General features: G+C 51.5%; 1 long non-coding RNA gene across 1 annotated transcript; it reads left to right on the top strand.

The window, feature by feature from the left end:
* The first annotated feature begins 1,111 nt into the window (after positions 1-1,111).
* LOC140650307 (uncharacterized) lies at positions 1,112-6,986 on the top strand. The gene is made up of 3 exons (XR_012041918.1): positions 1,112-1,319; positions 3,603-3,763; positions 4,787-6,986. It is a non-coding gene; the product is annotated as an uncharacterized lncRNA (long non-coding RNA).
* Positions 6,987-13,487: the final 6,501 nt, after the last annotated feature.

Genomic DNA, 13,487 nt, shown 5'->3' with positions numbered 1-13,487 from the left:
ATGAAGCCACTCACTTTGTTTCCTGATGCATCATGCTATTTTGGGGCCAGACCAGAAGGGCTGGCCTCTGAGCAGGGCTCATTCTGCCTGGGGGTCGGCCTTGCATCAGCCTGGAGCAGTGCTGGCAGGAGAGCGATGGTGGGAAGGGGGCTCTTTCCTGGTCCTTGGCTCCATGTGTTATGGTCAAACTGGAACTTGCATCACCAAATGAAAATGGGCTTGCTGCTGAATGGGTGACCCTGAGTCATCTCAAGAACTTGATGGGTGGCATAAGGACCTTTCTTTCCACATAGAGCAATGTTTCTTCTTCTGGCTCTCGTTTAGACTTGAGGCATTTGTCCTCCTCAAAGCTTTGCCCTGTAGTTGCAACTGATGACACAGCAAGCTGTGCACTGCTGCCCTGCTTAGTTCAGCCTGCATTTGCTCTCCCAGATATTTGGTTTGTTGTTCTCAGTGTGTATCCACTTCTGTTTGGCTTCACCAAAGCATGCAGTCACTTGAAACGCATTGCGCAGACGAACGTTTGGCAGCTGGCTTTGCCTACATTTGGGTGCAGCCAGGCAAAATTGTTGCTCTGCAGGAGTGCAAAGATACTTCACCACCAGCACTGTACACGGGGAGCAGCCACCCCCTGGACACAGGTCCCCTTAGTGCACGTCCAAGTCCTGCTCTGGTGTAACCACGCTCCTCCTTGTCATTGCAAGCAACAGAAAACAAGCGTTGCCTTCCAGCTGCCAGGCGAGGATAACCTGGGCTGCCTGCTTCCCGTTTTACCTCCTGTAGGAAGTTCCCAGCAGCTGAGGACAAGGAGTTTCATCCCCGTTGTGTTGCTCTGCTTTGAGATGTCTTGAAGCACAATCAAAACCAAAACAAAAACCCCCAACCGCTAGCCTAGTCACCTGGAATGAAACGAGGGATGTGAGGAGCAATGGCCTGTAATGCATGTGCTCTGAGCTCTCCAAAAGTAACCCTGGGTACCAAACATCTCTATATAAACAAAAGCAATTACCATCCCTAAATCCTTGTTTGAGGACAAAAGCTCTGGGCGTTTTATGATTCGAATGATGCCTTTTTGCTTATGTTTGGACAGAAAAGGAATGGTTTAAGAAAAACAAAGAGCTGGGCCTGGACCTGACAGAAGCGCCACAAACTTTAATTATGCACCTGCCCGATGTCGCCATGGTCAGCAGCATCTGTGTAAATGCATCTGTGCTTCCAGGAGTACGTTGTGGGTACCCGTCTACCTGTCTTGCTGCAAGGTCATTGCTGCTGTGTTTCAGGTCTCCTGGTGAAAAGCTGGAATTAAAGGGTGAGAGAAGGTGGGTACCACTGTGACCCGTTCGGGGTTTCTTTGCCCAGGTATGCTCGGATGGGGTGAAGTGTGCCAGGGCTCCCAGCAGCAGAAGGGCTGCGTGCGAAGGTGTGGGGCATCCCTTGAGCTGCAGCTCTGCCCAGGCCCTGCCAGAGGCCAGCAGTGTCGATAGCACAGCGGATTCGGCTTTTCGGCAACTCTGGTTAAAAAGGTGTCTCTTTTCTACAGCTACATCTATCATCCACCTTCAGAAAGGGCTGTGCAAGCCTGGCTGGAGAGCAGCTCTGCTGAAGTAAGCTCAAGCTGGTCATAACAAAAATGAAAGCTTGTGAGCGTTGTTTTTAGGAGGGGGGGGGAAGAGGTTTCAGGCCCAACACCTAGGGGGGAAAAGAGTTCAGAGAAACCTGCTTTGCCCAGGAAATGCCTAGGACTGGTGGTAGCACCATGTGTGAACACAGTGATGAGCAGAGCTGGGGAAAACGAGAGCCGCTGTGAAGCGAGGAAGGGCACGGTGGGTGGCTGCTACCTAGGGGCAGAAAGGGGAGGAGGATGGGATGGGGTTGTAAGGTGCAATAGCGGGGGGCTGTGCTGCCGAACATCCTTTGTGACCCTGTGGTTTCATGCCCGAAGGGCTGGGTGTGCAGCCGGGATGTACCCCGGGGCACCCGCACCCCTCCGCAGCTCCTCATGTTCGCTCAGTGGAAGTTCACGTGGAGGAAGGGGCGAGTGGGGCTCGGCTTTGTTGTGCTGCGCCGACGGCCATGGCACGAGCTGAAAGCCTGGGGTAGCTGCTTGTAATACCCCAGTGCAGTTTGGGTACCAGAACTGGAGACAGACCAGCTGGGGAAGAGCTTGAGAACATGAAAATTTCTTCAAGTACAACCAGCCATAACCCTTGCTAGTGAAATGCCATTAACAGAAATGATTTTGGTGGGACTGGAGCACTGGTAAATCCACTGATGAGGCTCTGGTACCAGCCCAGGAGACGTGGGTCATTGCGACCTGGGGCAGCTGGGAAGCCCTTGGAGATGAACTGGTCTCCAGGGTGTAGGAGAGAGCACCAGCCTTTATCCTCTGGTCCCACCTTCTCCGTAATGACTCTAAAAGGGGAAGGAGTGGGCTCGAGGCAAGAGAAGTATTTTTGTTGTTGTTGTTTCAAATCAGACTTTGTCCTGTCAATGAAGAGCTTTTTCCCCCACCCCACATTATCAGCCCTGGGAGAGTTGTTTTTTGCTTTTTCCATGTTAAAACAAAAATCCCAGCCCCGTACTTGGGGTCAGAGACCTGTACTTTTCCCACCAAAGACAGCAAAGGTAGGACGAGAAGAGGGGGAAGACAGTAGTGGCTGGTGGGCCAAACGAGCAGAGCCTGGAGGAGTGAACCCCTGCCCATCACAACAGGCAGCGTTCACAACTAAGGCGTAACAAAGTCAAACACACTATTTTGAGAGCCCTGAGGGGTGGGAAGCCGGAGCGGGGAGGGAAGCCGCAAAGGAAACATGCATTGAGCACTTGTTCACTGCCAGAGCTGTAACCGCACAGGGTTACCGTAGCAGCGACCATCAGCTTCATCTGATAAAAATAAGCAAGGAAGTCAAGTGTATGAGATGGAGAGGATGTCAGAAGCCAAGCATGAAAATGTCACAGCAGCCTTGCTTTTATTTTCAATACTTCCTTCTTTATTCTGCCCTCAGCCGGCTCAGAAGCCCGGGTATTTCCTGCTCCATCGGTCCCAGAGTGTGTCCGGCCACTAAGCACGTCTCTCCCAAACATGCCCCTGGCCCAGGTACCTTGGTGGCCACACGCTAGTGTCCATGACGCCCTCCATACCTGCTGGGAGCCACACGCACACAGCCTACAGCTCTGCTGCAAGCTGCAGGGACGGAGCAGCAGCCAGTGCCTCGGCCAGCTACAGCAAGGCAGCTCCCTGGCTCCTCCAGGGTCACGTCGGCTGACGCCTTTGGCTCTGGCCTGCAAAGATGGGGATCAATACAAGGGAGAACACGGGAATAAAATCCTAGAGTGGTCACCGCCACATAACAGCCTGCTCCTGCTGCGCTCCACGCTGGGAGCAGCTCAGCTGGGGCAAGGAGATGACCCAGGATTGCAGCTTTCTCCAGCTGTGCTGGGGCGAGGGGAAAGAAGGCGGCCATATTACAGGGGTTTTAAACTCTTCCCCACAGGTTCTCTGCATTCAGGAGCATGAGCCGGGCGGGTTACAATCAGCTCGACAAATATTTGTCAAGCGCAAGCCTTCCTGAGCGGTGTTTGACAACTCTTTTCCACTGCAGTTGTTGCCAGTGCTGTGGCTGTCAAGTCTGCTTTGGATGCTGCCTGCGGGGGTGAGGACCGACCCCTGCTTCAACGAGAGCTGTGGCAGGATTTCCCCCAGTTCAAACAGCGGCTGTTTGGTGGCCAGGGTGGCAACACCCCTGCATCCCACGGGGTGGAGGTGAGCTGGCTGAAGTTGGCTGGTCGGACCCTCCGTGCACCCTCGAGTGGGGAAAGCCTTTCCTGTGTGCTGAGAGGGCTGTGCGTGTGTGTACGTGCGTGTGCATGGGTGTGCATGTGGGATTTGCCTCTCAGCTCCCCTACCCTCCCCTGCTCTGGCACCCGCAGCTTGCTTTACCCTCCGCACAGCCTTTGAAGTAATTGGCACGTTCCGACATTGAATTGGTGGGTTTAATCCAGTAATGCTCCAGCTGATGGGATTTGAGATATCCAGCTGATGGGATTTGGGATACCCTTGCAAGAGGGGGAGGCAGAGGGGGCTTTAGAGCAGGGTCTTGTGTGTAAACTTGCTCCAACGATGGGTCCGAGGGGAGGCTCTGCAGGGGCTCGTCAGTCCCCGCCAGGCTCAGCTGATCCATGCTGGGGTTGTTATCCCCCGCACCCGAGGACAAAGGGACTTTGTAGTGTTCAATCTCATGACCTGTCTATCCATGTCTATCCTGTCTATCCATCAGCTCAGCTGAGCTGAAATGGGATTTGCCAAAATCCACAGCGCTTGGATGCCGATTCCTGGCTGGGTCTGCTGTGGGTGCCTGTGCAAGGTAGCGGGGAGAGCCTGCGGGCATTTGTATGGGGCAGGCAAGAGCCATGCTGCGTGCCACCGCGCACCCCGCCGGTGCTCCCGGATGGACACCCAGGCTGTCCTGGCCCATTCCAGGGCCCTTCTGAGCTGCCCGGCAGGTGCTTGCTGCAGCGTGTTTCACAGACTGCATCCTGCCCATGTGCTCCTCTCCATGCAGCATCCTTTCTAGTTTTTCCCACTGGCAGCCTAAGAGATTTCTCCAGGACCTCCCCCTATCTCTGCCTTGCTTAATCTGAGCAGCTAAATCTCTGTAACTATTACTGACCTCTGTAAAAATATGTTTGGCCACAGTTTGCATGAAGTATAATATTTAACTTAAGTGAGTATTTGGTACTTTATAGGGACTTGCCATCAGTGATTTTCCATATCTTCCTCTTCCAGCAAACCTTATACATTTGTCTACAGGGGAGGTTCCCGGTGTGATGAAACAGCAGTCAGTTTTGAGGACACCTGCTCAGAAGAAATCTCCAGAGCCACTGCTGCCAGGAGAGATGGTTTATTCAGCTGAGTTTCCCCAGGGAACCAGCAAAAAGCTCCCAGTTGCAGACCCTGTGATGCCACCTCCCACCCTGGCACTGGGCTAGTCACGCTGAACTGCCTCCGTCGTAATTAAAACTTGGGTGTCTAGCCTGAGATAATGATTTAGTCTCTTCCTGTACTCCACAGAAGGAGATAAACACCTCCAGAAGGTGATTAATTTTAACAGCCTATCTGGAAAGAATGACTTCTTGGAGGTCCTCCGGCTCTCACTAGCGAGAAGATGTAGCAAACCATGTAGTTTGCATGCCCAACTTTCAGGTAGCTGAAGCTAGATGAGCTGAACCTCACCCCAAGTTTCTTCTGTGCTTTCGCCTTGTTGGGTTTGTGTCTTCACATGTCAGTGCCTCTGTTTCTATAGCATAAAAAGACCTATACATCCATGGACAGCCATTCTGCGTGTGCCCAGCAGTCTGCTGTAAAATTCACATTCCTCAATTGCCACAAAAAAACCCCCAAACCGGCAGGGTGTCAGTGACATGAAGTGACACAATAGGGTGAAAAAAAAACCAATGGGGAATGGGAAGAATGAGGAAAACATGGCAAGACTGTGCAATGAAGACCGTGGAGGTGGAAGGAGAGGTTGCAGGGGCAAAGCACGTGCGGCTTGTGCCACCTGCATGCTGCTTGCACTGGCTTAACTTGAGGGAGGCGGGGAGGGAGGAAGGCAGAACCGGCCTCTGCCTCCCAGCAAGGTCCAGTTCAAGGACACATTCATTCCCGCTCCATGGACATCCCATCGACTTCGGTCATGCTGAAAGTCAGGCGTGCGCTGGAGATGCTACCTGACGTAGGCGACAGCTTTCCCGAAGTGTGGCCACAGACCACAGGTCTCCCTTTAGCCTGGAAAACCTGTGGTTTAAATGGCATCAGTCTCCCTTGGGGGGGAATTACTTTAAATTGTAAGAAAAAAGGGTTTGTGAACTCATTTTCTGAACTGTCTGAACCCAAAATTAGCTAGAGAGGTTCACTAACCCTTGAACTTCATGAGCTGAGGAGAGCAGTTAGACTGAGAAGGTTAAATATGCTCCCCAACTTTTGGCTCCAGCACAGCTGGAGGGCCTGATCCTGTTTGCTCCCTCACTCCCATACACATGCTTTCCCTCCCAGAGAAGCCTCTGGCTGTAGCTGGGTCTTGGTATCTTTCTGAGTGCATTGGAGCTTCACTGTAACAGATGGCAGGTAAGCACAATCTGCTTACCAGGAATCACCTGAATTATTCAGGAAAAGTTGTTCTTTCCTCTCTAATTTTTCATATTAAAAAGTTGTGGACTTAAGTATTTCTCTGGAGCATTTTTCTGCTCCCATGCGTGCCAGTCCAAATACTGTCAGCAGTGGCTCACCTGTGCAGGTTGGCTGGACTTCCCATGGATTTCAAGGGGATGCTGCTCTTTCAGCCTCCTTTGCTGGGGCCTTGCAACCAGTCTGTCCCACCAGGGAAGAAAATATGAGGACCACCAGCATGCTAGAGGAAACAGCAGCTTCCCCTGTCCCCTCACGAAACGCAGGCTTCGTAACACCCTTTGAAACGTTTCATGGGCTGAATGCCTGTGAGCGGTGGTAAGTAGCAGATTGCCATTCGCCCTTCATCTGGCTGCAGATGCAGTGGTACGTGGCGACGTACGGGTAGTACAACGCTTTGTGAGCAGAGCAGATGAAAGGCACCGTAAAAGCACGGTAGGAGAAGCATCGTTAGTGAGGACGGTATTTTCACTTTGCATCTGTCAATGCCTGCCTAGCCGTAACTAGAAAGAGAAGTGAGAAAATGATGCCTCTAAAGTTTTATTTCATGTCTTGCCTACTATTTAGCACACTACATAAAGACCCAGTCTGGAGCTACTTCAATATTCAAGTGCTTAAAACGAAGATGTGTGGAAGGGCTTGCAGTTTTAGGACCTCTTTTCCTCGATCAGCTGCCTTGATCCTCCGGACAAAAGCAAGCCTTGGGAAATGACTGCCAAAGCTTTGCCTGTGACCAAAACACAGTGGAGGACTAGCATGAGGACGGGTTACCGACAGGAGCCGATAACAAGCTGACTTTGCTAATTACTGTTTTTAAAGTCCAAAGTCATTGGAAAAAATGAGTAAAGTTACATTTCGTACACCGACAACAAGAAGAAAGTGTGCTGGAATGTCTGAGTCACCGCTCTGAGCACTCCTAATTATACGGAGATATAGATTTCATACACTGCGTTACATATTACAAATGTGCGGAGTTGCTTGGAGAAGCCTGGTGGCTGGCATTATGCATGTTGTTTACCAGAAGATTTGAGGCTGGGTGAGGTGGCCCGGTGGGCTGCAGTTAGAGCAGGGTTTTTTTTGTTGGGTTTTGGGTTTTTTTGGTTTGTTGGGGTTTTTTTTGTTGGGTTTTTTTTTTGTTTTTTTTTGTAGGTGACTATTTAGTTTTACAGAAATTGGAGCAAAGTCTGAAACAAGCAAACTGAAATAGTAGGTAATGATTTTCTCCCAGCCTCGATGCACAGCACAGCGCTTGGGAGCACAGCTCACCCACCCAGCTGCTTCATGCATGTGTGCTTCATGCTACCCTGTGTCTGTATGGTGCCTGGCTCAAAACTTGCCATGGTGCTTGGTCCCTCAGGATTTACTCTAACACAGATAACAATTTTGCTCTGTGTGTGTGCCAGCCCCTTGCTGGCAGTGGAAGTGGTGCATTGAAACCAATCGCTGGTCCAGGCTGAGCTGGAGCATCGGCATCCAAACTTCCCAGACTGAACCGAGGCGACTGTGCAAGTCGGGGCATGGCTTGTCCCCGCTGACGGTGAGCGCGTCCCTCTGCCTCGGTGAGGGTCCGACATCCCGGTGCATCTGGGTGGTGTACGCTAGAGGTACAGCCGCCTCTGCAAGAGGATGCTGCTCTGGTAGGTCCTGGACTGTGTCTATCAGCCCTGGGCAGGTGCCTCAGCTGCTCAAAGGCATCTCAGAAGGCAGGAGGTACCTACACACAGGCTCCCGCATACCTCCTTGGCCATCATGTGGGCTTCCTGGGCAATCCCAGGGCAACAAGCATGTGGGCTCTGCTATGAGCCAAGTTTCTGACAGGGCACGTGGACCGGGAGCTGGAGAGCCAGCACCAGCCTGCACGGAGAGGTGTAAAGATGCCCTTTTGCCAAGTGACCTCCCGGGATGCTGGTCCTGAGGCCATGGGCAGAGTTCAATACCAAAGGCAGTGCCAGCCCCCGTAATTGGGCACGCTGATAGTACTTTTCCTGGATTACCTTTGCACCCATGTGACTAAGCTTTCCCAACAAAGCATGCGAGCAATTAAGGAGCTGAGGCCTCATTAAAAAAACAGCCACACAACAGGGCTTGTGACAGGTAGCTGGTGTCTCCAGCACAATTACCTGATAAGCGTAAGGCTTTGGAAAAATCCCGCGTGGAAAGGGTTAGGGGCTCAGTTGCGTAATTCCTTTAATAAGTTGTTTTTGTCATAAGCCATATCATAAACAGGCAGGAGCAGGGGCAGGAGGACGGGGAGGAGGAGGAGGAGGAGGAGGATGGAAGGCTCCTCATAGCCTCCGCAGGCTGAGGAGGCTGTAGTTTGTTCTCTGGGTGGTGACTAATGTCGTTATCTATTTTTTCCCCCTTGAAGTGGTAATGTTTCATTTGCGGTTTGGCCTCTTTATCCTTTTGTTCAAAACATGCCTGTTTGCCTTTTCCTTTGTGCCCCCCATCACCCCCCTCCCTTGAGATGGGAGGGATGCGTGGGGCGGCTCCTGGGCTCCCTGAGGGCAAGGATGTGCAGCCCCATGTAGTGGGCTGGGGGCGAGGGGAGGTGTCTGTCTGGGAAGAAAAAGGGCAGTTTATGAGTTTTGCACCCCAGGTTTGTATCCTCTCCAGCAGAGCTGGCAGCGTCTGCAGCAAGGACCTCAACCCCTCCTGCTTCACTGCCACCAAAATTTCCCCAGCCCACAAGCAGATGCGTCAAGAGAGGCCAACGTTGCATTGCAATGAGGGTTTGGGTTTTTTTATAATGTGAAAATAACGCCTGTTGGATGGACTGGCTTTCTGCCGGCCCAGGCTCCCAGGAAACACAGGGGTGGGGACCCCGTGCCTCCCCAGCTCCTGGGGCAGAGAGTGGCCAACGACTGGAGCTGCTAATTGCTGCGGGGAGCTGAAGAGACAGGCAATTAGTCACTTGTGCGGTGGCCAAGCCCCATCGAACGTGTTAGGTAAGCTAGTGCCCCAGCGTGCTTGGTTTAGTCCCCCTGGGCCTGGCTTTCCACTCTGCCAGGGCTTTTTTTTAGAGTGTTCATGTTTTCCATCCTATGGCGGGGATGGTGCCTGCTTATTAGTGCCACCGTCACCCCAAGAGGGAGAGATGCACTCAGGCATGGGTACCAGCAGGAGGGCTGGAGGTGCGTTGGCTGCGCTCGTGCTTTCCAACAAAGTCCTAGGAGAGCAAGGAGCAGGGGGAGGGCAGCATCGCCCGGCAGTGATTGCACATGCAGGGACGTGCCCGTGCGTGTAGGAGCATCTCAGCCTCTTGTGTTTGCACACACATGTGTCCGCACAAACGCACGTGCGGCCGCACAGCGAGCTCATTGCGAGACAAGGTTTTTCCCATGGTACGTGGTGCTGGGAGGGTGTGTGAGCACACGCGTGTGGGCTCACTGGCTCTTCCTCCTGCTCCCCAGGGTGTACCAGAGCAAGACAGGCCTGGTTTCTCTTGGGGAAAAAAAATCTAACCAGTTTGAATGACATAAGAAATGACCTGAAACAGAGCTGGGACACAGTTAAGCATAAGAAAATAAATAATAGGAGCTTTCTGGTGATGGCACCCTGGGCCCTGGGTTGTTTTATGGTGGCAGATCAGTGCCACGAGATGGGCAAGGAGGGAGGGAAGGGGCCCCTCTCCCAGCGTGTGCCCACTTTTTCCCTTTTGGGAAGGCATTTCTTATATATTTTACATCTGAATGCTTTTCTCCCAGCTGCCACCCCAAGCTCTGAGTGTTTTGCTCTTCTCTTTGAGGGAGTCAAGGAGGGGCTTGAATTGTGAGCCTGGATGCAACGGTGCAAATTCAGCCTCAGTGATGCAGACGACACTGAGGGACCACAGCTCCTCCTGCTTTTGGAGGGATAATTAATTCCTGGAGGTGGCTGCTGGCTGCCGTTTTGGGGAACCAGTTTACAAGACAGGGAATAGAGCATTAAGGACCAGCTGTTAGAGGCAGCGAGGGGTGTGGAAAGGGAGGAAGACTTCAATTTAAACGAGCATTTGAAGCTTGGGGCTGGAGCGGCTGTGCTTGTGAGAACGGAATGGAGGGGGGATCTAATTTTTAAATAAGCACCGTCACACCTCTGCCTCGTGCCAGCTGCCCCGCACCCCCCGGTAACAGTCTCCTTACCACGAGGCAGAAGGAAAAAAAAAGAATAAAAAGAGAACGGGGAAATTCTTGAGATTCTTTCCAATGGAAAAAATGTCTCCAGTTATCACTCAGTGTCAACAGCAGCAGACACCTGTGTTTAAACACCCAACAACGAGTGGCAAGCCAAAAGGTAACTTAAAGCCTCCACTTCCACCTCCCCGCACGCACGCAAGCGGGACGATGGGCTTGGACACCTCTCCATCAGCCGAGCAGGGCTGCAGCCAGCGTCTAAAAGCCGTGTGAAGGCAAGCTCAGAGGTGGCAAAGCTGGCAGCATCCCGTGGTCAGGAAATGCCTGCAGCCTGGCTGCCGGCGTGAGGCGTTATCATGCGTTCCTTAATTAGACTGTCACCTACTTATCCCTCCCTCCTCCCTGTCCTCTCTCAAACTCTTGCTTCATCGCATGCAGGGGTAAGCCGTGGCGCTCGCTATTTTCCCGGCCAGCCTGCCGGCGTGGGAAGCTCGGGAAGGAGGATGAAGGACGTGGCAGAGTGTGGTGGGTAAGCGCTGGGAAATCTAGCACGCACTTCCCCCAGTCTGGGGATGCCTGGAGTCTATACGCTGGGGTGAAGCGGTGCTCTGTGAGTGGCAGGGTTATTTGCTCTCGTGGTGCCACAACATGGCCCCTCATGCTGGCATACCTGAGCCATGGCTGCCCATCTTTACCAGCCAGGAATGCCAGGCACTTCACGTACTTGCTGCATGGGGATTTCTTGGTCAACCCATCAAAGCTCCTGCTCTTCCTGCTGCCCCGTCCATCACTCTCACTGCTAACCAGTACCCATGAAGCAGAGGTGAGGGCCTAAACAGACTTTCCCCCATTCCATTCCCACCTTCTCTCAAGGTCTTGTCCCTGAAAAATACCAAAGTTTTGGGGAAGAGGACCTCCAAACGTTACAGCAGCCTTGTGTTTTCCAGGTCCTGTTCAATGCTAAGGTGTTGGTAGGAAGCCACTGCCACGTGATGGCCTGACCAGGGGAACACCTACTTCCCATCCCTCAGTCCTCACCCATTTCCTGTGTGATCTTGAGCAAGCTGCTTATCTTCTACATTAATTTCTTACTTAATGCTTAATTTCAGCTTGATTCCTATGTGTTAAGAATGGAAATAATAATGATACCGAAGCCCATTCATAGAGTGTGCAGAAATACCCTGCATGTGAACACATAGAGATGGTCAATGATTAGTGAACATAGAATCATAGAATGGTTTCGGTTGGAAGGGACCTTTAAAGGTCATCTAGTCCACCCCCCCTGCAAGGAACATACATCACCACACATCACTGAATGCATATCCATCATGTTTGCGTCATTATTTCTATTGCTGCTACTTTTCTTTTGGCTTCGTTAGTGATAATGCTACCCAGATGTTTTCTAAATAGTTTTTAAACAAAAAAATTATCTCTCTTGTGGTCAATGGGAGCTTTTATCATGCTAGGAAGACGCATCTTGGTTAAGGTCCATGCATTCCGCAGCATCTGAGCCACCAAAATGGAAATGTTAGCTCACACCTGCCTCCAAGACCTGGTTCATCCTGGCTGATGCTTGTTACCTGAAGTGCTTGGATTTGGTGCGTAGTCACTCTCAGCACCTCTTACAGCAACGCTAGATGCTCCAGAGGGGGATGTATAAATCTGGTGGGTTGAAATGTTCTCTGAAAGGAGAGGTCCTTTCCCAGCGCAGGTTTACCTATTTAAAATGGGACTCCTCCAGTCCAGCCCCACCACACAGTCAAAGGAGGAGTCCTTTTTTTTTTTTCTAATAGAGTTGAAAACAGTGAGAGTTCTAGCTAGCATTGCTATATTATTTGGGGAAGTGATTTTTTTCTCACATTATCCAACATTTTTCCCCAAACCAATCCACTAAGCAGGGTCCGTTAAGTGCTGCATAATTCAGCATCATTTGGTGCCTGTAATGCTACAATTACTCTTCAAGGCTCATTTGCTTCAAGGTCTTCAGGCTGTAAAGTTATGGGAGTGTGGTTAGTTGATTTTCAGGAATGTCTACTCTCTGGCAGGGGCTGGAAAAGGAAGGAACTGAAAAGAAATGCATGCAAATTCAATGACATAGCAGGAACTTTAGAGGCGTTTCAACACAGCAATACCCATAGGCAAATAAATCGTAATTGTTCAGAGGAAATATGGCCTTGCCAACTCCTACGATTTTATCAGGAGTCTTGTAATTTCCAGAGTGTCCTTAAAAGCCCAGCTGCTGGAGTCATCCCATTGTCAAGGAGTCTCAGCTTCCTTTTAAATGAAAAGGAACGTTCCCAGCCCTTTTGTTTTTTTCTTTTCCAGAGAAAACTCAGAGGAAGGTTCAGATATGGAAGGAAAAGAGAACCCAGGTCATAACCCAGGTCATATATAACAAGCACAAAAATGCATTATCAAAAACATGCTCACTCAGTGGCTTTTTTGAAAAACTCAATGCCAAAACCAAACCTACTGCCATTTTTGTCTGGACACCCAATTTGCAGACACTTGTGCTTGGCAGGCCCAGCCTTGTGCCCTTGCCTTGCAAAGGAGCAGGCAGCCTTTGGTGGCTCCAGGGTGGAGCAGGAGGAGATGTTGAGGCTCCACTCTTGCTCTTTTTCTTTCTCTTATCCCCATTTTCACCTGTGACTTGTAGTTCTCCAGCTCTTGGGGGCATTGTCAGCCCTAGAAGTCTGTGTGTCCCAACACAAACGCTTATTGCTTTGCTACTGGCCATGTTGACTACTTGTATATTGTCTTTGGGCTATACCTGCTTAGGTATTCCTCGCTGTCCAGCACAGCAAGGCCTTACAGTGTAGATGATGGTGGCATCCAGCATGGCTCGCTGTCCTGCATCCCTTCCACCTCTCTGTGTGGTGGCTTAGCCCAGCTGGCATTGCTCTGCTCCCTGAAGGCACTGCTCTCCTCCGTGTTTCCATCCAAGCTCACATCCAGAGGGATGTCTCAGCACACATGCTGCACGTGTCCCCTGGCCTCAGCTGCCACCTAGCTGCCCACCCAGCTTTACCCATCATGAACATCGTCCCAGCCCCAGGACCCATGGAGGAGCAGGATCTGCTCCCCTGGGTGTCTGGCACCCAGGGTGAGGGTGTGTGGGATGGCCGGTGGAGGACATCAGCTTCACCAGAGCTGGTGAGAATTTGGTGAGACCTGAGGAGAGGTAACCT

Source organism: Ciconia boyciana, chromosome 3 (genome assembly GCF_034638445.1).
Source record: "Ciconia boyciana chromosome 3, ASM3463844v1, whole genome shotgun sequence".
Taxonomy (NCBI): Eukaryota; Metazoa; Chordata; class Aves; order Ciconiiformes; family Ciconiidae; genus Ciconia; species Ciconia boyciana.
The sequence above is the reverse complement of the archived record's forward strand: the minus strand, read 5'-3'. Positions and strand labels throughout refer to the sequence as shown.